Raw genomic sequence first — 25,325 nt, 5'->3', positions numbered from 1 at the left:
TGTATCTCTTTGCTTCCTGCCCATTCATGTATCTGTCTAGATACATCTTAAAAGACGCTATCGTGTTCGCATCTACCACCTCTGCTGGCAACGCGTTCCAGGCACCCACCACCCTCTGCGTAAAGAACTTTCCATGCATATCCCCCCTAAACTTTTCCCCTCTCACTTTGAACTCGTGACCCCTAGTAATTGAATCCCCCACTCTGGGAAAAAGCTTCTTGCTATCCACCCTGTCTATACCTCTCATGATTTTGTACACCTCAATCAGGTCCCCCCTCAACCTCCGCCTTTCTAATGAAAATAATCCTAATCTACTCAACCTCTCTTCATAGCTAGCACCCTCCATACCAGGCAACATCCTGGTGAACCTCCTCTGCACCCTCTCCAAAGCATCCACATCCTTTTGGTAATGTGGCGACCAGAACTGCACGCAGTATTCCAAATGTGGCTGAACCAAAGTCCTATACAACTGTAACATGACCTGCCAACTCTTGTACTCAATACCCTGTCCGATGAAGGAAAGCATGCCGTATGCCTTCTTGACCACTCTATTTACCTGCATTGCCACCTTCAGGGAACAATGGAACTGAACACCCAAATCTCTCTGTACATCAATTTTCCCCAGGACTTTTCCATTTACTGTATAGTTCACTCTTGAATTGGATCATCCAAAATGCATCACCTCGCATTTGCCCTGATTGAACTCCATCTGCCATTTCTCTGCCCAACTCTCCAATCTATCTATATTCTGCTCTATTCTCTGACAGTCCCCTTCACTATCTGCTACTCCACCAATCTTAGTGTCGTCTGCAAACTTGCTAATCAGACCACCTATACTTTCCTCCAAATCATTTATGCATATCACAAACAACAGTGGTCCCAGCACGGATCCCTGTAGAACACCACTGGTCACACGTCTCCATTTTGAGAAACTCCCTTCCACTGCTACTCTCTGTCTCCTGTTGCCCAGCCAGTTCTTTATCCATCTAGCTAGTACACCCTGGATCCCATGCGACTTCACTTTCTCCATCAGCCTAACATGGGGAACCTTATCGCCTTACTGAAGTCCATGTATATGACATCGACAGCCCTTCCCTCATCAATCAACTTTGTCACTTCCTCAAAGAATTCTATTGTTCTTTGATAGTGAACTTCTTGACTGCGAGGAGACAGACAACCAAGTTCAATCCTACCTCACTGCACATCGGGAGTAAAAACCCTGCAAATCAGCCTAGCTACGTTGAAGACAATGGATCCTCTGCCCCAGCTGACACCAGTTAACGTAGCACACATTAGGGATCAAACCTCAGTACTACAGCATGCAATATACCTACCTAGGAACAATTGGGAAAAAATGTTTTTAACACAAAATTGTTCATACAGGGCAAGTACATCACATGATTGTATTTTTTAAAGATTTTCATTATAGTATTGAGGTCCTTTAAATACTTATATAGAGTGCATCTATCAAAGTAACCTGAATACAGATCAACTATGACTACATCTGTAACTGCTTTCTTTCCTTCTTTTGACACTGATGGCTTCCATACTTCGTATAGTATACATTGTGCATATCCTTGGCCCAGCCAGAATATTGCTGTCAATTTATCAACAAATTTGATTCAAGGTGTTACATATAAGGCATATTGCTAATTTCTATCAAATCTGCTTGAAGTAAAGGAATAGGTTAGTGTTGCAAGTTTCATTTTACTGGAAACTGCTTAAGGTTTCATTTCTCTAGAAACAAAGCTAGTGAAATGATTATTCTTACATGACGACAGCCGTAGCTAGTCTAAAAAGAGGCCATGATCAGATGAGGCCTCTATGATAGTGGGAGAGCAACTAGATAAGATACTAAAGATCTGTGTTAGGTCTTTCAGTTAACCATGCTTAATTAAGATGCTTGCTGGAATGCAAAAGTTAATTAGTCCATGGAAGCAGAATAGAAGTTACTTTAGTGAATTACTCCAAGGTTCAATAGTCTGGTAAGGAATTAGACCACTTAGACAGGATAGCCATTATGAGCAGCTTATTAACGCGACTTATGAACAGTTCTGAGCATAAATAACTGATAACAAGCAAATACGAGCAATTAAGCCCCTGAAAGTTAGTTTGAAGGCTGGAGATGGGATGTTTCAAAGAATTGTGGAATTGATCCTGGGGAACAGCATGGGATGAGCTAAGGGAAGGTGATGTAAAGGCCTAGTTGATTAAGAACAGAAGGTACGTGCAAAGACTCTAGAAACTCATGGAAAATGGAGAACATTAAGGCAGGCATTTAGTCCATGCTTTAGACAAAGAAAACATACTGTTGGGCATTTTGTATTAAGGAAAACCTTTATAGAACAATAAGGTCCTGTCAATACAACACCCAGGTCCACCTCTGAAATAAAATATAAAATAAAAGACTTTGGAAGGCCTCAGTGCAGTTAGGCATTGGAAGAGAACTCTCAAGGATGACTCTGGATAACATTCTTGGCTAGTTTGAGAAGTCATGAAGAGAAGAGGAAAAAGAAAGATGTTTGCGCATGCCATTTGTCCTAGCAACAACATCATAGTTCCAAGTACTAATCCAAGCTCTAAGTTCATCTGCCTTACCTGTTATACTTCTCGCATTGAAACAAATGCACTTCAGACCACCAGTCCCGCTGTGCTCCGCAACATCTCCCTGCCTGTTCTTCCTCTTAGTCTTACTGGCCTTATATACTAGTTCCCCCTCATTTATTTCACTTGCTGTCCTACTGCTCTGGTTCTCACCCCCCTGCCACACTAGTTTAAACCCTCCCGAGTGATGCTAGCAAACCTCGCAGCCAGGATATTTGTGCCCCTCCAGTTTAGATGCAATCCGTCCTTCTTGTACAGGTCCCATCTGTCCCTGAAGAGATCCCAATGGTCCAGATATCTGAAACCCTCCCTTCCACACCAGCTGTTCAGCCACGCGTTTAGCTGCATTATCTTCCTATTTCTAGCCTCACTGGCACGTGGCACAGGGAGTAATCCCGAGATTACAACCCTAGAGGTCCTGTCTTTTAATTTTCTACCTAACTCCCTAAATTCCCCCGGTAGGACTCTTCCTGCCTATGTCATTGGTACCGATGTGCACCACAACTTCTGGCTGTTCACCCTCCCCCCTTCAGAATGCCCCCTGTCCGTTCAGAGACATCCTTGACCCTGGCACCAGGGAGGCAACATACCATCCTGGAGTCTCTTTCACGTCCACAGAAGTGCCTATCTGTGCCCCTGACCATAGAGTCCCCTATAACTATTGCTCTTCTGCGTTTTGTCCCTCCCTGCTGAACGACAGTGCCAGCCGTGGTGCCACTGCTCTGGCTGCTGCTGTTTTCCCCTGATAGGCCATCCCCCCCAACAGTATCCAAAACGGTATACTTGTTAGAGAGGGGGATAGCCACAGGGGATTCCTGCACCGACTGCCTGCCCCTTCTAGCGGTCACCCATCTATCTGTCTGCACCTTGGGTGTAACCACTTCTCTAAAACTCCTGTCTATGACGCTTTCTGCCACCTGCATGCTCCTAAGTGCATCCAGTTGCTGCTCCAACCGATCCATGTGGTCTGTGAGGAGCTGCAACTGGGTACACTTCCTGCAGACGTAGTTGTCTGGAATGCTGGAAGCGTCACGGACCTCCCACATCTCACAGGTGAAGCACTTCACCCCTCTAACTGACATTTCTAGCACTAATTAAATTAATTTAAAATAAATAAATACTTATTAAATCCTTACTAAATTATTATAACTATATGGTGCCTAGTGCTAGATTCCTACTATAAATATTAAATGCTAACTAAATACAGTAATCTTCTCCCTCTGGTTTAGTTACGCTACTTATTAATTAGTTAATTAAGGTTTTAATCAATTTTTATCAATGTTTTATTTTCAAATTGAGTAAAAAAAAAATTCCTTACCAGCCAATCAGGTCACAGCTTTCCTGATCATAGAATGGTTACACCATGGAAGGAGGCTATTCGACCTGCCATGTTTACTGGCTCTCAGCAAAAGCAACTCAGTTAGATCCACACGCCAGCCTTTTCCCCGTAGCCTTGCAAATGTTTTCTCTTCAGATAATTATCCAATTCTCTTCTGAATCTGTCTCAACCACACTCTCAGGCAGTACATTCCAGATACTAACCACTGGCTACATAAAGTTTTTCCTCATGTTGCTGTTGCTTCTTTTGCCAATCACCTTAAATCGATGTCCTCTGGTTCTCAATGTTCTGCCAACGTTAACAATTCCTCCCTAACACCTCTATCAAATCTCCTCTCAATCTTATCTGAGGAGAATGGCCCCAGCTTCTCCAATCGATCCATGTAACTGAGGTCCCTACTCCCTGGAACCATTCTCATAAATCTTTTCTGCACCCTCTCCAAAGCCTTCACAGCCTTCCTAAAATGTGGTGCTCAGAATTGACTAAACACTCCAGTTGAGGCCAAACTGGTGTTTTACGAAGGTTGACCATAACTTCCTTGCTTTTGTACTCTATGCCCCTATTCATAAAGCCCAGGATCCCATATGCTTTATTAACCAACCTGCTCCGGCACCTTCAATGATTTGTGCACAGGTCCTGCAGCCCCTTTAAAATTGTATCCTTTATTTATATTGCCTCTCCACGTTTCCTGCTAAAATGTATCACTTCATACTTATCTGCATTAAATCTCATCTTTCACGTGCCTGCCCAATCCACCAGCCTGTCTACGTCCTCTTGAAGTATATCACTATCACCCTCACAGTTCAAAATACTTCCAAGTTTTGTGTCATCTTCAAATTTTGAAATTGTGCCTGTACACTCAAGTCTAGGTCATTAGTCTAGATCAAGAAAAGCAGTGGTCCCAATACCGTCCCTGGAGAATCCCACTATATACCTACCTCCAGACCGAAAACCAAACGTTCACCACTATTTTTTGTTTCCGGTCACTCAGCCAACTTCGTATTCTTATGAATGTGCTTCCACTTTTTGTTAAATATTTTTTGAGAACTTATTTAAATTGTGGAAATGGATTCATTTTAGAAGGCTGAAGATTTCATAGATGCTGGACTTTGTTTTTTGTTGAAAGTTCACTGAAAGGACACAGAGGTCTTGTTTGAAAACAAACCTTCACTGAATATCACATGCCTTAAGCTCAATAAGCAACAGAAACCTTGGCGACTCGGGGGAAATGTTTACAGAGAAGTGACGTCAAGATTTATGAGAGTCAGGAGTTGATTTGGCTTCGAAGATACTGTTTTGGTTCAGTGGATGTGGACAGTGTTGAAAAGCACTTGGTTTTGTAACCTGCTGAAAAGAAACCCCAGCTCATCTTTCCTGTATCTCGCTAAGAGACCCTGAGAAATCCAAAGTGTCAGCTTCTCTTTCTCTACATCTTTGGAAAAACCCTGCAAAATCCAGACTGTGATAACTGAAGCCCGATGCCACATTTCTCCTGGAAATCCTACCAGACTATTTCTTGACATCTCCAGAACGATCGGCTTCTGAAAAGATCCCAGTGACCCATCTCCATGTACCCAGATGCCAAATCAAAAGGGATAACTGACATCCTTACATATCTTTTTTTTTCTTCAAGCATTAGCAAGTATTTGGCCAAAGTATTCTTTTTCTGTCTATTTTTTGTAAAAGGCCTCTGCAAAGAGAATTTCTTTACTTTTTTCTGTGTGTTTGTGTGTGTGTGTGATATTTTAAAAGGGAACTTTCATATTTCAATCTGTGTGTTGATGCTTTACTCATTACTGGATAAGTCTTGTTTTTATAATAAACTGATAATTTTGTTGTTAGTTGAAGAAACTTGGTTGGTGTATTTTATTCTGGGATAAAGAGTGAAGTATATGATTGACCATATCAGTAACTGGGTAAACATTTAAAATATATGTTGTGACCTGTGGAGGAGTGGAACTATAAAAGACAGTGCAGTCCTCCCGCCTTGGTCGTAATAGTATCCATGCTGCCACTGTTGTTTTATTCCATGGGCTTCAACTTTGCTGGCAAGCCTATGATATGGCACTTTGTCAAATGACTTTTGGAAGTCCATGTACATCAACCACATTACCCTCATCAACCCTCTCTGCTACATCATCAAAAAACTCAAATCAAGTTAGTTAAACACAATTTACCCATAACATGTCCGTGTTGGCTTTCCTTAATTAATCTACATTTGTCCAAGTGACTGCTACTTCTGTCCTGAATTATCATTTCTAAAAGCTTTCCCATCACCGAGGTTAAACTGACTGGCCTGTAGTTGCTTAGGCCTTATCCTTCCACCCTTTTTTGAACAAGAATGTAACATTTGCAATTCTGCAGTCCTCTGGCACCACCCCTGTATCTAAGGAGAATTGGAAGATTATGACCAGTGCCTCCAAAATTTCCACCCTGACTTCCCTCAGTATCCTCAGATGCAACTGATCTGGTCCTGGTGACTTATTAACTTTAAGTACAGCCAGCCTTTCCAATACCTCCTCATCATCAATTTTTAGCCCATCCAGTGTCTCAACTACCTCCTCTTTCACTATGACTTGGGCAACATTATCTTCCTTGGAAAATATTGCTAAAAATTTTAAATACCAGGTTTTTTTTTAATTTTAGAGATACAGCACTGAAACAGGCCCTTCGGCCCACCGAGTCTGTGCCGACCAACAACCACCCATTTATACTAACCCTACAGTAATCCCATATTCCCTACCACCTACCTACACTGGGGCAATTTACAACAGCCAATTTACCCATCACCTGCAAGTCTTTGGCTGTGGGAGGAAACCGGAGCACCTGGTGAAAACCCACGCGGTCACAGGGAGAACTTGAAAACTCCGCACAGGCAGTACCCAGAATTGAACCCGGGTCCCTGGAGCTGTGAGGCTGCGGTGCTAACCACTGCGCCGCCCCCATTAGGGACTGTTAAGGCCCCATTCCTGCGCTGGCTAGAATTTCCAGTCAGCAATGCGGGCAAGAAACATCGGCCTGGACCGTGGCCAGGCAACCATGGTAGGTTCACATTGGGAAAGGCGGGTGTGCAAGGGGCCCCTTCCCATCCACACCAGTCAAGGCCACTGGGCGTCGCGTGGAGGGGTTGCCCCTCCATAATCAAAGCCAGGCAGCTGTGGCCATTTTAAATTTTAAAAACCTGACTGTTTCTTCAGAGGATGCCTCCATGTTTGAGGTGCCCTCTCTTTCTTTCCATCAAGAATCTGCAGCTCCTACCTCGGTCGGTAGGCCTGCCGATGTGTCAGTGCTGAAGGGCCTCCCATTGGCCCTCCAGCCTTGTGAGCTGGCCCGCCCTCCTTAATTGGATGGCAAGCCTGCTCCCTACTATTAATTGGCCAGGGCCTTTAAAAATCCAGTCGGGCATGCCTGGAACATGCCGTGCAGACTCGGAACCCGGAACTGGTCTGGTTCCCAACCCTAGACTGAAAATCCAGCCCCTTGTTTCAAGATAATTTGGTATTAAGGACAGAAAAAGGATGGTAAGATGAAACAACAGTAGTAGACCTAAAGAGGTGTTTGTCCGAATGAAGTGGAAGAAGTGGAGTTGAATTTAGAGGAATATGATCTGTGTATGATCACACAATAGCATTTATAAAATGTTAGATATTTGTCTGAAGTTATAAAATACTGCCAAAAGGAATAAGGACGCCTTGGCCCAAATTTAACTGAGAGCACCAAAGGAACAGCTTTCAGCGTTCACCTTGCGTACAGTTTCCCACAAACTTTTTTAGCGGGCACGTCAGTGGAGACTTCTAATCATCCGGTGTCGGTTTGAATTTGGTGCCCTCTACAGGAGGATCTGTGGCGTCTGTTGGAGCACAAGCGTGGAGAGGCTCTTCAATCAATCAGACTGAAGAATCCTCGCAGACATGCAGACTGTAAAGCAGGAAATAAAAAACAGGAGATATATTGCATTTAAATCACTGTACAGGAAGTGAAATAAAGATTTGGACATACACATGGATTTAAGGGAAATACATAAAAGAGGGAAACAGAAAAACTATTTAAATTTTTTTTAAATCTGCAACATTAATTTTCTTCTGAGGGATTGAGACTCCACACCTATGCAATTAATTTTTCAGGGCCAGAGAGGTTGTTCACCAGTAATTGTCACTTCATATGCCATTAAAAACTCAGTTGCTCCTGATTGTACAAGGTCTAACTTTTTCATTTGTCTTTAGAGTGAGAATAGTGGGTAGTTACCCTAAGTTCACACTATCACAGTATCTCTATGCAAATTGCGTCGATGAAGGCTTCAACAGTGCACCCTGTGGAGTAGCAGGGTATATCACCGATAGCAACTCCTGAATTTCCATATTTAACTGCGTATGAGCGGGTGCCAGAAATTGTTGTCAGTTTTACCCAGTAATAACGGTGAGCACTGACAGCCGCACCATTATTAGTACAGCAAAATCCGGGGCAATGCTGTTGTGAAACCAAGGAATGTTGTGTTAGACCATGACCTAGGGCAATGCTACTTCAAAAAAAAAAGATTAATAATCAACAACAAAAAATTGATAACCTTCAAAATGAACAAAAGTATACACATAGAAAATTCATGAGACCAAAGATATAAACACAGAAATATAAGAGATATAAAAATATCACTGCTATGACCCCACCCAGCTATAACTTGCTTTTCTATGGAGGCTGCTAGAAGCTGTGCCAATGAGGTACAACCGGTTCCACCTCAGTCACAGAAACTGGTCTCAGTGCATTGTGTGAAAGTTACAAATTGGCTCCCCATTGTTTACATTTCCATTAACACTCTTGTCCTCAGAAACCTTAGCCTTGAAATCATTTTTATTTTGTTTTAATATAAAGTTCATGGGGTTGCTTTAATTTTGTAGGGTCAGTTTTCTGACAATGACTCTCTCAGTGTGGACTCTGAAAGCCTGCCACTCTATGTCACAGTACAATGATGCACATACTGAAGGATTAGTGATTGCGCCATCATAACTGCCTGTTTATCAAGAAATATTTCACAGTAAATTAATGGGCAGTAGAGTTTTAGATGAGCTTGGTCAGGTCTCATCTAAAATTCTATGCTTAATTTTGGTCCCTTCACATGGTGGGTGATATAGAGACACTGGAAAAGGTTCAGAGGAGGACTACCAGTTTGATATGCAGCTTAAGGTCCTCAGTTCCCATGCTAGTTTAAAACTGTTGGGGATTTTTACTCCCTAAGAGTGTAGACTTTGAAATTTGGTTGAGATCTTTAAAATAGTGAAAGCATTAGACATGGACAATGTGGATAGGCTGTCGGAAGATAGGCTATGGAGGACCAAGGGGACACAAGCATAAGCATAAATTAATGTAATGAGACCCAAAGACCAATTTTTTTTAATTCATTCAGGGGATATGGGGGATCACTGGCTAACCCAGCATTTATTGCCCATCCCTAATTGCACTTGTGAAGGTGATGGTGAGCTGCCTTCACGAACCACTGCAGTCCTTGGGGCGTAGGTACATCCACAATGCTGTTAGGAAGGAAGTTCCAGGATTTTGATCCAGCGACAGTGAAGGAACGGTGAAATAGTTCCAAGTCAGGATGGTGTGTGGCTTGGAGGAGAACTTGCAGATGGTGGTGTTCCCACGCATCTGCTGCCCTTGTCCTTCTAGGAGGTAGAGATTGCGGGTTTGGAAAGCGGTCAAAGAAGGTGTGGTGAGTTGCTGCAGTGCACCTTGTAGACGATACACATTGCTGCCACTGTGCGTCAATGGCGGAGGGCGTGAATGTTTAAGGTTGTGGATGGGGCACCAATCAAGCGTGTTGCTTTGTCCTGGATAGTGTCGAGCTTCCTGAATGTTGTTGGAACCACACTCATCCAGGCAAGTAGAGAATATTTCATCATACTCCTGACTTGTGTTGTAGGTGGTGTACAGGCTTTGAAGAGTCAGGAGGTGAGTTACTTACTGCAGAATTCCCAGTCTTTGACCTGCTTTTGTAGCCACAGTATTTATGTAACTGCTCCAGTTCAGTTTCTGGTCAATGGTAACCCTCAGGATGTTGATAGTGGGGGATTCAATGATGGTAATGCCATTCAACATCAAGGGCAGATGGTTAGATTCTCACTCGTTGGAGATGGTCATTACCTATCAACCTGCAAGTCTTCAGCTGTGGGAGGAAACTGGAGCACCCGGCGGAAACCCACGCGGTTGCAGGGAGAATATAGAACATAGAACAGTACAGCACAGTACAGGCCCTTCGGCCCACGATGTTGTGCCGAACATTTAACCTACTCGAAGATCAAACAAACTACCTACCCTTTATTCTACTATCATCCATGTACCTATCCAAGAGTCGCTTAAATGCCCCTAATGTATCTGCTTCTACTACCACCGCTGGCAGCGTATTCCACGCACCCACCACTCTCTGTGTAAAGAACCTACCTCTGACATCTCCCCGAAACCTTCCTCCAATCACCTTAAAATTATGCCCCCTGGTGATAGCCCTTTCCACCCTGGGAAAAAGTCTCTGACTATCCACTCTATCTATCCCTCTCATCATCTTGTACCCCTCTATCAAGTCACCTCTCATCCTTCTTCGCTCCAATGAGAAAAGCCCTAGCTCCCTCAATCTTTCTTCGTAGGACATGCCCTCCAGTCCAGGCAGCATCCTGGTAAATCTCCTCTGCACCCTCTCTAAAACTTCCACATCCTTCCTATAATGAGGCGACCAGAACTGAACACAATATTCCAAGTGTGGTCTAACCAGGGCTTTATAGAGCTGCAGCATAACCTCGCGGCTCTTAAACTCAATCCCCCTGTTAATGAAAGCCAACACACCATACGCCTTCTTAACAACCCTATCAACTTGGGTGGCAACTTTGAGCGATCTATGGACATGGACCCCAAGATCCCTCTGTTCATCCACACTACCAAGAATCCTGTCTTTAAGCCTGTATTCCGCATTCAAATTCAACCTTCCAAAATGAATCACTTCACACTTTTCCAGGTTGAACTCCATCTGCCACTTCTCAGCCCAGCTCTGCATCCTGTCAATGTCCCGTTGCAACCTACAACAGCCTTCCACACTATCCACAACTCCAGCAACCTTCGTGTCATCGGCAAACTTGCTAACCCAGCCTTCCACATCCTCATCCAAGTCATTTATAAAAATCACAAAGAGCAGAGGTCCCAGAACAGATCCTTGTGGAACACCACTGGTCACCGAGCTCCATGCTGAATACTTTCCATCTACTACCACCCTCTGACTTTTATGGGCCAGCCAATTTTGTATCCAGACAGCCAGCTTTCCCTGAATCCCATGCCTCCTTACTTTCTGAATGAGACTACCATGGGGAACCTTATCAAACGCCTTGCTAAAATCCATATACACCACATCCACTGCTCTTCCTTCATCAATGTGTTTTGTCACATCTTCAAAGAACTTGCAAACTCCACACAGGCAGTACCCAGAACTGAACCCGGGTCGCTGGGGCTGAACCCGGGTGCTAACCACTGCGCCACTCATTCTACAGTGCCAATTCTGAACCCGAAAACAGGCCCACACAAATTTTTATCCCATGGAGTATAATGGTCCCAAATGAAATTAAATTTATGTATTTAAGTCTTGCATTCAGTATACCTTATTCAGATACCTACACATATTTGACTTTGTTATTCCTTTTTGGATTCCTTCTTGGCAGTCACGAAGCACTGCATTAATATTATTTTCTGCTGGCTGTTTCTGCAAATTGGCAAAAATTTACAATATAGTCTGGTTAATATTTGCATCTCAGGAGATGGCAGAGACATGTTGTTCAGGAAGGCCTTGTCCCATGTGGTTTCAGTAACTGTACTTGGATGGGGAACCTATTTAACAATATTGGCTTGATTGTGTTCATATGTTATGGCATTCAGTTTGACCCACAGAAGGTCCATGTGCACTCGATGGTATTGTCTGTGCTTTAAGATTGCAACTGCCAATTGATCTAATGTAGTTAGTATGGGTACAGTTTTTCAACATTCACTGTGCTCTTGTTTCACCATAGCTTCAAAAGATTTTGAATGATATATCTATGTCAGACTTTATGCCAGCAGTCAGTCTGACGGTAGCAACGAAATTGAGCTACATCTGAGTACATGTCATGTAAGCAACCATGTTTCAAGAGTCAATGTTATCTTAAGAGGTAAAGCAGGGGAAGTGTCTTTGCTGGTTTGATACTTCAAGAATGATAGCAAGTTTGTAGATTACTGCAACTACATTGTTTCCAACAACACTCGGCATTCATTAGTTTAATATTAAATAAATTGTCGGTTGATTCATATGCTGAGCCTCAGTCAGAATATATATATAACAGATACCCTCACCTACGGCAGGCAGGTGTGTGTATCACATGACACTGGAATGCAGTGGCAAGGGTACTTTATTCAATCCCAGGATTTTACTACTTCCATTTAGAGATTGGACACATAAAGATACATTCTGGTTCATGAAGGACGTAAGTTCCACTTACTGGAATGGTTGTTGAATTGAAACTCAAGTAGTATATCCAGCATAAAAACCCAAAAATGCAAAAATCTATATGTCTCTTTGCCCTTATACCATGGAGATATCTGTGCCCCTACTGAAGTCTTCCAGTTATCTCATGTTTCTGGATTTTTTAAAACTTTGAAATTGCTGCTCAGAACAAACATGGCAGCAGATGGTTTCATCTATATTCCATCCCCTTTGTCATGTCATAGGAACTTTGAAGTGTGTGTTGGGGGATGTGGAGGATGCAAGGATGTGCAGGTAATCAGAATGCTCTGAAGTGACCAACACTAGTTAATACTTGTTTGTTATCAATCAGTTTAGTTTAGTTTAGAGATACAGCACTGAAACAGGCCCTTCGGCCCACCGAGTCTGTGCCGACCATCAACCACCCATTTATACTAATCCTACACTTATCCCATATTCCTACCACATCCCCACCTGTCCCTATATTTCCCTACCACCTACCTATACTAGGGGCAATTTATAATGGCCAATTTACCTATCAACCTGCAAGTCTTTGGCATGTGGGAGGAAACCGGAGCACCCGGAGGAAACCCACGCAGACACAGGGAGAACTTGCAAACTCCACACAGGCAGTACCCAGAATTGAACCCGGGTCGCTGGAGCTGTGAGGCTGCGGTGCTAACCACTGCGCCGCCCCATTTATCTATTATAATGGATTATCACTTTAGGATAACATGTTTGACAGAAAAGCTGCGTGGGATACATTTATTTATGTGATATATGCTGAGAATTTTCTGATTAGCCTGCAGTCATAATGTCACCACTTCTAATCTGAAAATGTAAACATCATCATGGAACTTCCTAACAGTCTGAACCAATGCTGGGCAAAGTAACAGTTGTGAAAATAGAATAAATTATTCAGTTAAAATTACATAATTATAAACCCAACAGATATCAACAGCAATTGGAGACAGTAAGCTAAGGGTTGAAACTACGATTGACATTGTTTTCAGGACATATAAGGTGCTTGTATGAAATTCTCCTCGAAGCATTTATCAGCTTTTACATACAAGTTAAGACAAAAACAGTCCATTTGACCAACTAGTATGTGTCAGCATTTACTCTCTATGCGAGCAAATAGTTCTAATCATATTTACCCGCCCTATTCCCATGTCCTTTTATCTCCCTTTCCTTCATCCACCTAGCCAATTTAACCTTGAATATTGACATAGTTTCTGCCTCAACCACTGAACCCTGGAAGTGAAATTACTGTATCCACCTGTTTCTCTTGCTCTCTGTTCTGAATCTCACTCATTTAGTCTTTCATCTGGTTGTTTATTCATAACCTCTCAACAACTGAAACAATCTGCTTCCACCTACCCTACCCCATCCTTTCATATTTTAAACATTTCTTTCATATCACCCAATAATTTTTCTCAATTTTCAAGTTGTTTTGTGTTTTATTTCTTCAGATTAGGCACTATCCTTCTGAATCTATGTTGTATCTCTCTAAAACTTCAATATCTTTCCTATAGTATGAAGTTCAATACTGCACACAGTACAGTTATGAGTGGACTTATTAATTAGTATTTTATATTCCATACCTTTTGTGACAAAATTTTGAATCCCATCCACTTTTTATGGCTTTATCAAACCAAGGCCTTTAACGTTCTGCAAATTTGTACCTCCAAATCCCTCTGCTCTTCCACAACACCAAGTCTACTTCCATTCAGAGTATAGTTACTGTGTTTTTTTAACCAACATGTATCGCTTCATACTTATTAACAGATTATTTTAAACAGGTAAATACCAATGTTAAAATAATGCAAAGAACTTGGAATGGCAGCACCAATCATTATTTTTACCTACTAATGCTTGAAGAGGGCTTCTCTGATAATTTTTATTTTTCTGACTTGCAGAAAGTGCAACTCTTTTGATGTCCTAATACACCTGTACAGTGAGAATACTTTTGAGGTGTTATGGGAAGCTTTAAACAAGCTTTTAACAATACAATATCCTACTTGCCAAATCACAAACTGACATTATAGAGGTATGAAAAATCTAACAATTAAACACCTCAATATGATGAATTTGACTATTCTACTTGACTTAATTCACACTTTATCAAAATCATGCCAATTAAATGTGTTTTAGACAGGCAGTGATTGTAGTCAGCAGAAACATCCGTGTAGAATCATAAAATTTAAATTACAGAAACAAGCCATTTGGCCCATCAAGTCTGCACCAGTGTTATACTCTGCACTACCCATCAAACCTCATCCTAATCTACTGTTCACATCCTAAATTCTTTAATAATCCTCATTTTCAAGCACAATCTAGTTCCCCTTTCAAAGTACTTATGAACTTTGCTTCAACAATGATTTGTAGCACAGTGTTTCATAGCATAATCTCCTATGTGCAAAGAATTTATTCCTAATTTTCCTTTTAATTCCATTTGTGATTTTCTTAAATTTGTGCTCCCTTATTGCCATCTCACTGACCAATAGAAAAAAATAAACTGTAATTTATATAGCACTTTTATGAACTCAGAATATTCTGAAATGTTTCACAGCCAATTAAGTACTTTTGAAATGTACTCACTATTGTAATGTAGGGAAACACATCAGACAGTTTATGGGCAGCAAGGTCCCACAAATAGCAAAGAGATAAATGACCAAAAAACTTTTTAATGATGTTGGTTGAGGGATAAATATTGGCCAGGATACTAGAAGAACTACCCATTTTTCTGTAGTATTGTAATATAGGATCTATGGAATCTTATAAACACTGGAGGGGGAAGTCTGGGGTTGGGGGTGGGAGCCCTCAGCTTAATGTCCAAAAGATAGCACCTCCAACAGGGTTAAACTCTGTTCCCTTCCCCCAGCACTGGGGGATGAAGAGGGTTTAAATCTGCTTCTTTCCCGCCGCAGTGTCTGACTCAATGGGTTAAACTCTGCACCTTCCCCGCAGGTGTGAGAGGAAGCACTCTCTGACTTTGAGTCAGATAGTTGTAGGTTAAAGCCCCATAGCAGAGACTTCAGCATGTACTCTAAATTGACACTTCAGTCCAGTACTAAGACAATTACTATTTACTCTACTATTTACTCTTCCGAAGAGGTTTACTAGATTGAGACCTGGAATGAGTGTGTTGGCTTTTGAGGAAAGGTTGGACAGATTGGGTTTATTTTCACTGGAGTTTAGAAGAGTGAAGGGAGACTTGATTGAAGTATATGAGATCTTGAACAGTCTTGACAAGGTGGATGTGGAAAGGATGTTTCCTCTTGTGAGTGAGTCTAGAACGGTTTTAAAATTAAGGGGTCACCCTTTTAGGACAGGGATAAGGAGAATTTTTCTCTCTCAGAGGGTTGTGTGACTTTGGAACTCTGTGCCTCAGAAGGTAGTGAAGGCGGGGTCATTGAATATTTTTAAGGCTGACGTAGATTCTTGTTAGGCAAGGGAATCAAAGGATATCAAAGATTATCAAAGGGGGTAGATGGGAGTGTGGAATTCGAGACACAAACTGATCAGCCATGATCTTATTGAATGGCGGAGCAGGCTCGAGGGGCTGAATGGCCTACTTCTGCTCCTAATTCGTATGTTCGTAAGTCTCTTTCTTAACAGAAATCCTTTATCACCAGTATTATAAAGACTAGATAGGAAAGAGTAAGAAGCAATTGCAGGATTTAAATGAAAATTTTAACTTGTATGAGGTTCATGTTCAAGGTTTGTGATCTGAATCCTATATTTATATTACAACTTTGTAACTGACTCACAAAGCCAAATTTCTATGGTTGAGAATTCTGACTGAACTTAAATAAGGTCATCATGGTGGTTTGCCTCACAGTTTCACTTAAGCTTGGAAACTGTTAGTGATAATGCCCCAGCATACAGTGTTTACACAGACTGTTAAGCGGATGCTAGCAGATCAATGTTTCTCACTTCTACGGTTTATATTATTATTTGAATGTGTTTATCCAAGCGGTGGAGATTTTTGTGACCCAACCAACGGATGACCTGCGATCAATTCCAAATGATGGCAGTTTTAAACCACCTAAAAAATGTCACTCAGATCATTACCTGAAAAGGATCACAACGAGCAGAACAATCTTATAGAAAGCAATTAGGGAGGGCAAAAACTTGCCAAGAGATTAAGAAAGTGGTTACTCCTGCTGCCATAAACTTGCATAATATTTTCCATGAATGTACCATTAGCCAACAGGAGTTAAGAAAAGTGGAGTGGTTGAAAAAATAGCATTGATATGTTAAAGATGAGATTTTATACAGACATGAGGGAGAAGACAATAGAGGGATATGACAGCAGCGTGGGGAGAGGTAATTCGGGTGGGAGGAGGCTTGTGTGGAGTAAAAACACCAGCATAGACCACTTGAACAATATTTCTGTGCTGTAGATTCTATTCTAATTGGATGTAATAATCAGCGTCAATCACAATATCCGATAATAAAACATTGTGTTTTTTAAATCTCCAACTTCTGAAGCTGTTTCCGGATTTTAAAAGGAATGCTATGACATAATTTTATGTATGTTTTTTTTCCACTTATGGTCTGACTACAGACATAATTTATTTTCTCGCATATCTACCACTCCAAATGATCCAGGGGAGGCAGGCCTCTCTGGATTAGGGCTGTATTATTGTTACTAATAAATTATTGGTAAGATTCTCAACAGAGGGTAGGAACAGAGTGTTTCAGAGGTACCGCTAAAGGAGTCTTCAAAGTTGAGAGTTCAAGTACAAAGGGCCATAAAACGGACAATGAGATTCTGGGTTTTATTCTTAGAGACATTGAAAATACAAGCAAGGAAGTAATATTGAATGTTTACATAAATTGGTTAGACCTCCTTTGTGGTATGGACATGTGGTTCTTGCATGTATCTTATTACACAAAAGCTATTATAGCTGTGAAAAGGGTGTGGTTAATATTCATTAGAATGATAGAGGAATGAAATATTATAGTTATGAAGACTTGAAAAATGATTTTTTTCCTTATTGGGAGCATCTAACAGATGTTCTCAATACAAGGTTATGAAAGGAAAAATAATTAAACATTATTTCCAATTAGTGCATTGGTAACAAAGGGACTTAGGCTCAAGATTATCACTGAAACAATGAAGGGGAAATTTAATTGATACACAAATATATTAGAACATGCTAATTGAAAAATTAATACTGGCACAGGCTTGATGGGCCAAATTGTCTGCTGATTTCTATGATTCGTTTCCAAGACCTTAGATTGAACTCAGCTGGGACTCGTAAAATGACTTTCCTTTGTGACAGCTGTAAGGGTCCATGTGAAATCATTTGGGATAGTCTTAATCCATTTTAGCAGGCAGGGTTCCACAGCCCAAACCTTGCCCAGAAACACAGCAGGATGGTTAGCATGATAAAGGTTGCTTTTCTAAGTCAGCAGTTAGGATACATTGATGGGTCAGTGAAAAGTGAAACTCCATCTAACCAATGTTAAACAAAATGGGGATTGGTTAACTCCTCCAGTCTTCAGGTCTCTAAACCCCAAGCTAACTGTTATCTAAATAGCAGGTCCTGATTTACCTTGTTATCTCTTATTTCTTTTGAATCTAGACCATGGTCTGATCCAATTCAAATATCTCATTTTCCAGCATTAACTTCCCTCACCTTCCGGATACAACTAGATAGATACATCACCACTTAAAATACGTTATTCTTTAAAAAAAACTTATTTTCAGAAAAAACCGTAAATACGAATTACTATTTCATTCGGGATATTTAAGTAAAATCTGAAACATACATTTCCTGCACTCTGCCATTAGTTCAAAGGTGGTGCCATCCTTGAATTCCTTCACAATAACTAGGGGCAATTCTTCCTCCTGTATTTTTCTCCCATTTTACATGCTTTCATATACTCATATTTTTAAGTCGGTTAAACGCAAGTCTTTGTTCCATTCAGTTAATAGACACGCAGCCTCCTCCTTACGGAAGTTATTACATCCATTTAACTCGTACTCGTCCTGTTTCTAAAGAATGTCAATGAGGTGGCAGGATGCTCAACCAAACTCATCCTCGCCCTAGATGTTTTAGTTTTCGATTTTAATGTTAAAAATGTCATTATTTGCCTATCAGAATCGATTTAACTTTAAAGAATGATTTTTTTTTAAATCAGTGAAACTACTGATTTTTCTTGACAGTAATAAAATGAAAGTTCCATATTCACATATCAAAACTGTGGATCACTGATATCAGAATGAGACACTGGATAATCTGAGTGTCGAGGCTGGGCGCTGGGTTAACACATACCCCGGCTGCCCTGCGGAGCAGTGCTGGGCTCGCACTGAACCCAGTTATGCTCTAAATCCTTTCTGACATTGCACATCGCTCCCTCCACAAAGCACTCGGTCACCGAGGGTCTCCATGATTTCACATTGTTCTTTTATGTATCAGTGTGACAGCCGCTCTCCCAATTTCCTGACACTAAAAACGTCTTTTCATTTTCACCATCGGAATTAAATAAGTCTACAACCCGGATTGCCTTCTCATTGTTGTGAGCTCCTGGTTGAAACGACCCTGTGGGACTTTTTAAGCCGCTATTCCGTTGAAAAACCAAACTTTTTAACTTGAAAAAGTTTGGAAACTGCTTCGGTTGTTTCATCAGACCCTGGGAATGATTGTGTATGTCCCCCGCTCAGGTAGTTCTGGGACAGGTCTCACCATTAAAATACGCAAACACGGCACATATTAAAGAACTTTCACTTACTTTGGAATAGAGGACACAACCAAAACTCCCTCCCAAGAAGGATTTTTTTCTAATCCTTTCGCTCGGATTTCTGGCTTCTTTCTTCCGCTGGTTCCGGAAGCGAAAGCTTTGAAAACTCTTCTGCTGGAGAGTGAGCAAAGCGATCCAGCCACCTGGGGGCGGAACTGGCTCCAGGTCCCGATCCTCCAACAGAATCAGTGCATTCGTTGCACAATCCCCATCGCTCCCTCCTCTTTGGGCAATAATTGAGCCTTGCAGTCTCAAAAATATCCAGGTTTGAGTCTGCAATCTGTGCCGAGTTAGCTGAGCTCTCAGATAGCAGTGCTAGTAGGTGCACTGCAGAACTACTAGGGGTAGTCAGAGTTCTCACTTCTTTGGCCTCCTTGTCTCGAGACACAATGGGTAAGTGCCTAGAGGTGGTCAGTGGTTTGTGGAGCAGCGCCTGAAGTGGCTATAAAGGCCAATTCAAGAGTGAGAGACTCTTCCACAGGCACTGCAGATAAAGTTGGTTATCGGGGCTGTTACACAGTTGGCTCTCTCCTTGCACTTCTGTCTTTTTTCCTGCCAACTGCTAAGTCTCTTCGACTTGGTACTCTTTAGCCCCGACTTTATGGCTGTCCGCCAGCTCTGGCGATCACTGGCAACTGACTCCCGCGACTATTGGGCAATGTTACAGGACTTCATGTCACGTTTGCAGACGTCTTTAAATGGAGACATGGACAGCCAGTGGGTCTGATACTAGTGGCGAGCTTGCTGTACAATGCATTCTTGGGGATCCTGCCATCTTCCATGTGGCTCACATGGCCAAGCCATCTCAAGCGCCGCTGACTCAGTAGGGTGTATAAGCTGGGGATGTTGGCTGCCTCAAGGACTTCTGCATTGGAGTCCTGCCACCTGATGCCAAGGATTCTTCGGAGGCAGCAAAGATGAAATGAGTTGAGATGTCGCTCTTGGCTGACATACGTTGGCCTCGCTGCCGTAGAGCAAAGTACTGAGGACACGGGCTTGATACACTCGGACTTTTGTGTTCCGTGTCAGTGCGTCATTTTCCCACACCCTCTTGGCCAGTCTGGACATAGCAGCGGATGCCTATCCTATGCACTTGTTGATTTCTGCATTGAGAGACAGGTTACTGGTGATAGTTGAGCCTAGGTAGATGAACTCTTGAACCACTTCTAGAGCGTGGTTGCCGATATTGATGGATGGAGCATTTCTACATCCTGTCCCATGATGTTCGTTTTCTTGAGGCTGATGGTTAGGCCAAATTCGTTGCAGGCAGCCGCAATCCTGTCGATGAGTCTCTGCAGACACTCTTCAGTGTGGGATATTAATGCAGCATCGTCAGCAAAGAGGAGTTCCCTGATGAGGACTTTCTGTACTTTGGTCTTCGCTGTAAGATGGGCAAGGTTGAACAATCTGCCATCTGATCTTGTGTGGAGGAAAATTCCTTCTTCTGAAGACTTGAACGCATGTGAGAGCAGCAGTGAGAAGAAGATCCCAAACAGTGTAGGTGCGAGAACACAGCCCTGTTTCATGCCACTCAGGATAGGAAAGGGGTCTGATGAGGCACCACTATGCTGAATTGTGCCTTTCATATTGTCATGGAATGAGGTGATGATATTTAGTAGCTTTGGTGGACATCCGATCTTTGCTAGTAGTCTGAAGGGACCATGTCTGCTGACAAGGTCAAAGGCTTTGGTGAGATCTATGAAAGCACCGTAGAGGGGCATCTGTTGTTTGTGGCATTTCTCCTGTAGATGGCGAAGGGAGAACAGCATGTCAATGGTGAATCTCTCTGCTTGAAAGCCGCACTGTGCCTCAGGGTAGATGCTCAGCCAGCTTCTGGAGTCTGTTTAAAACGACTTGAGCGAAGAATTGCCCTACTATGCTGAGCAGGGAGCTTCCACTGTAGTTGTTGCAGTCACCGCAGTCACCCTTGTTCTTATAGAGGGTGATGATATTGGCATCGCGCGTGTCCTGTGGTACTGCTCCCTCATCCCAGCATAGGCAAAGCAGTTCATGCAGTGCTGAGAGTATAGCAGGCTTAGCACTCTTGATTGTTTCAGGGGTAATGCCGTCCTTCCCAGAGGCTTTTCCGCTGGCTAGAGAATCAATGGCATCACTGAGTTCCAATTTTGTTGGCTGTTTGTCCAGCTCATCCATGACTGGCAGAGACTGGGCTGCATTGAGGGCGGTATCAGTGACAACATTTTCCCTGGAGTATTTGCTTGCATTGGTCAGTGATCGTTTCCACTGATTTAGACTTGAGGGGGGCGATTTTCTTGATGGTTGGCCCACAAGGTCTCTTAATGCCATCATACATCCCTCTGATGTTTCCGGTGTCGGAGGCCAGCTGAATACGACTGCATAGGTGTTGCCCGTAGTCATTTGCACAGCACCTGGCTGTTCTTTGTGCAGCGCTTCTGGCTGCTTTAAGTGCTACGGATGTTAACTTGATGGGGGCTTTCTTGTAGTTCAATAGTGCAGTGCGCTTAGCGGCTATGACAGGTTCCAGCTCTTCAAAGTGAGATTGAAACCAGTCTGCATTCTGCTTCTCATGTTTGCCAAAGGTGGTCATTGCTGATTCAGAGATGGCATCTCTGATGTGGGCCCACTTCATCTTGCATCCCCTGTGGGAGTGTTTTGAAGGGCTTTTTCAAGTGAATTTAGAAACTTATGTAACAGCTGTGGATAAGAAATTCTGTTAGTGTTGATGCGCGGGCGGCCCTTCTGCTTGGAGTGATGTAGCTTCTTTGGTTTGAGTCTAATTTTGCTGCACACTAGGGAGTGGTCGGTGTCACAGTCTGCACTGTGGAAGCTGCGTGCGATTTGGACACTGTTTATAGAGGCTCGCCTTGTGACATTGAGGTCCAGCTGATGCCAACAACGTGATGTTGGGTGTCTCCATGAAACCTGGTGACAGCGTTTAGTATGAAAGAACGAGTTGGTGATGCAGAGGTTGTGATAGGTACATAACTCAAGCAGTCTTGTCCATTCTCAATCATCCTTCCAATGCCATAGCGCCCAAGGCAGGAGGGCATTGAATCATGGTCGGCCCCAACCCTGGCGTTAAAGTCCCCTAGCAGGAACAAATGTTCGGTATTCGGAATGCTATTAATGATATTATGGAGTTCCTCGTAGAACTGGTCTTTAACTTCAGGTGGGGAGCAGAGTGCTGGAGCATAGATGCTGAGTAGGTGTACTGGGCCAGAAGCGGTGAGCAGTCGGATGGACAGTATGTGTTCCAAGTCATTTGAAGGTGGCTCTATCATGCTGAGCAAAGAGTTTTTGATGGCGAAGCCCACTCCATGCTGTCTTGGTTTTTCAGGATCCCTACCCTGCCAGAAGAAGGTGTCGTCTTGCTCTCTTAGAGAGCTGCTCGCAGGGAGGCGTGTCTCCTGAAGTGCTGCAATGTCCACATTGAGTCTACAGAGCTCATTGTTAATGATGGTGGTCTTCCGAGAGTCGTTGATTTGTGTAAGGTCTTCCGACAAGCCAGGACACACAGTTCTGACGTTCTAATTTGCAAAACGAAGGGCTGGTACCTTCTTTCCTTTTTTTGTCATGCTGTTTGGTGCGATGTTACAGTCCACTTGTCGAGCAATGACCTTGAGCTCCGAGCACCCATTGAAGCAGGTGGACTGTGGCAGGACAGAACCTTACTGACCGGGAGGCTGCCCGGTTTGAGGCGGGCGGTAGCTGTCCAGTGAGATGCGTTGACCTCTCCCACCAACAAAGGCAACCCGTGGCGCCCAATCTCTACGCCAATTGAGCTGGACTTATAACCCATAACTGCTGCCTTCCATGTTGTTTTGGTCACTGTGAGGCGACTATGGAGTGACCTTTCCATGGCGCATGCCTGGGCGGAATGTTCGGAGGTTGTGAGTTGTCCAAGCGTTAGTGTTACTAGTGCTGGAGAATGCCTGTGGAAATCTGGTGAGGACAGATAGTCCTGGGCTGTGATGTATCTCCCCACATTCTATTTGAATATCCTGCTGACATACATGAACAATGGTTGGGTGCCATAACTTACATAGCTATAGACCAAGAGCTGGAATGTGGGATTAAGTTGAACTGCTCACAAGAACACAAAAAATAGGAGCAGGAGTAGACCATATGGCTCATTGAGCCTTCAATATGATCATGGCTGATCTTAGGCTTCAACTCCACTTTCCTGCCCACTCACCATATCCTTTGATTCCCTGAGAGACCAAAAATCTGTCTAACCAAGCCTTAAATGTATTCAAAGATGGAGTATCCACATCCCTGTGGGCTACAGAATTCCAAAGATTTTTAACCCTTTGAGCAAAGTAATTTCTCCTCATCTCAGTCCTAAATCCTTTATCCTGAGACTGTGCCCCCGTGTTTTAGATTCCCTGACCAGCGGGAACAATCTCTCGGTGTCTACCCTATCCAGCCTGTTCAGAATCTTGAATGTTTCAATGAAATCGCCTCTCATTCTTCTAAACTCTGGAGAATATAGACCCAATTTACTCAGCCTCTCATCATAGGACAACCCCCTCATCCCAGGGATCAATTTATTGAACCTTCACTGTACTGCCTCCAATGCAAGAATATCCTTGCTTAAATGTGGAGACCAAAACTGCACACAGTACTCCAGATGTGGTCTCACTAAAACCCCGTACAATTGCAGCAATACTTCTTTATTCCTCTACTCCAATCCCCTTGGAATAAAGGCCAACATGCCATTTGCCTTCCTAATTGCTTGCTGTACCTGCATGCTAACTTTCTGTATTCCTTGTACAAGCACACCCAAGTCTCTCCACAGATGCTGCCAGACCTGCTGAGTATTTCTAACACTTTGTTTTTATTTCACACCCAAGTCTCTTCGAACATCAACACTTATCAAGTTTTACAGCTTTTAAAAAATATTCTGCTTTTCTATTCTTATGACCAAAGTGAATAACTTCACACTTCTCTACATTATACTCCATATGCCATCTTGTTGCCCACTCACTTAACCTGCCTACATCTCTTTGCAGCCTCTTTGTGTCCTCCGCACAGCTTACCTTTCCACCTATCATCAGCAAACTTAGATACATTACCCTCTGTCTCTTCATTCAAGTCATTAATATAGATTGTAAATAGCTGAGAGCCCAGCACTGATCCTTGTGGTACTTCACTATTTAATGCCTGGCAACTTGAAAATGCCTCGTTTATGCCCACACTTTGCTTACTGTCCATTAAAAAATCATCTATCCATGCTAATATTTTACCCCCAACTCCATGAGCCCTTATCTTGCATCTTAACCTTTTGTGTGGCACCTTATCAAATGCCTTTTGGAAATTTAGGTATACAATATCTATTGGTTCCCCCTTTTATCTACCCCACTAGTTACACCCTCAAAAAACTCTAATAAATTCGTCAAACGGGATTTCCCTTTAATAAAACCATGTTGACTTGTTCTAATCATACTGTGCTTTTCTAAGTGCATTGTTAAGACTTCCTTAATAATAGATTCCAGCATTTTCCCAATGACTGATGTCAGGCTAACTGGCCTGTAGTTCCCTGTTTTCCTTCTCCCTCCTTTCTTGAAAAGCGGTGTAACATTTTTTCCAATTTCCAACCTGATGGGGCCAGACCCGAATCTAAGGAATTTTGGAGAATCATAGCTAGCGCATCCACTATCTCTGCAGCCATCTCTTTTAGTTACGACCCAGTGAGAAAGAGGTTTAGGGTTCCCTTTCAGCCTGTTTTTATTCATTCATGGGATGTGGATGCCGCTGGTGAGGCCAGCATTTATTGCCCATCCCTTATTGCCCTTGAGAAGATGGTGGTGAGCTGCCTTCTTGAACCGCTGGAGTCCATGTGAAGTAGGTACACCCACAGTGCTGTTAGGAAGGGAGTTACAGGATTTTGACCCAGCAAGAGTGAAGGAACGGCGATATAGTTCCAAGCCAGGATGGTGTGCGACTTGGAGGGGAACTTGCAGGTGGTGGTGTTCCCATGCATTTAGAACATAGAACATGGAACAGTACAGCACAGTACAGGCCCTTCGGCCCACGATGTTGTGCCGACCCTTTAACCTACTCTCAGATAAAACTACCTACATACCTTTCATTCTACTATCATCCATGTACCTATCCAAGAGTCGCTTAAATGTCCCTAATGTATCTGCTTCTACT

The 25,325-nt window shown here is 42.7% G+C and overlaps 1 protein-coding gene across 6 annotated transcripts in view; it reads right to left on the bottom strand.

The window, feature by feature from the left end:
- sytl4 (synaptotagmin-like 4) overlaps positions 1-19,310 on the bottom strand; it is a 108,397-nt gene extending 89,087 nt beyond the window's left edge. For all 6 annotated transcript variants that reach the window (XM_068047656.1, XM_068047657.1, XM_068047655.1 and 3 more), the window contains exon 1: positions 19,179-19,310. The gene's annotated coding sequence lies outside the window, so the exon portion shown is untranslated. The remainder of the gene's footprint in view (positions 1-19,178) is intronic.
- Between the last annotated feature and the right edge of the window lie 6,015 nt (positions 19,311-25,325).

Source organism: Heterodontus francisci, chromosome 15, assembly GCF_036365525.1.
Source record: "Heterodontus francisci isolate sHetFra1 chromosome 15, sHetFra1.hap1, whole genome shotgun sequence".
In the NCBI taxonomy this organism is placed as follows: domain Eukaryota; kingdom Metazoa; phylum Chordata; class Chondrichthyes; order Heterodontiformes; family Heterodontidae; genus Heterodontus; species Heterodontus francisci.
The sequence above is the reverse complement of the archived record's forward strand: the minus strand, read 5'-3'. Positions and strand labels throughout refer to the sequence as shown.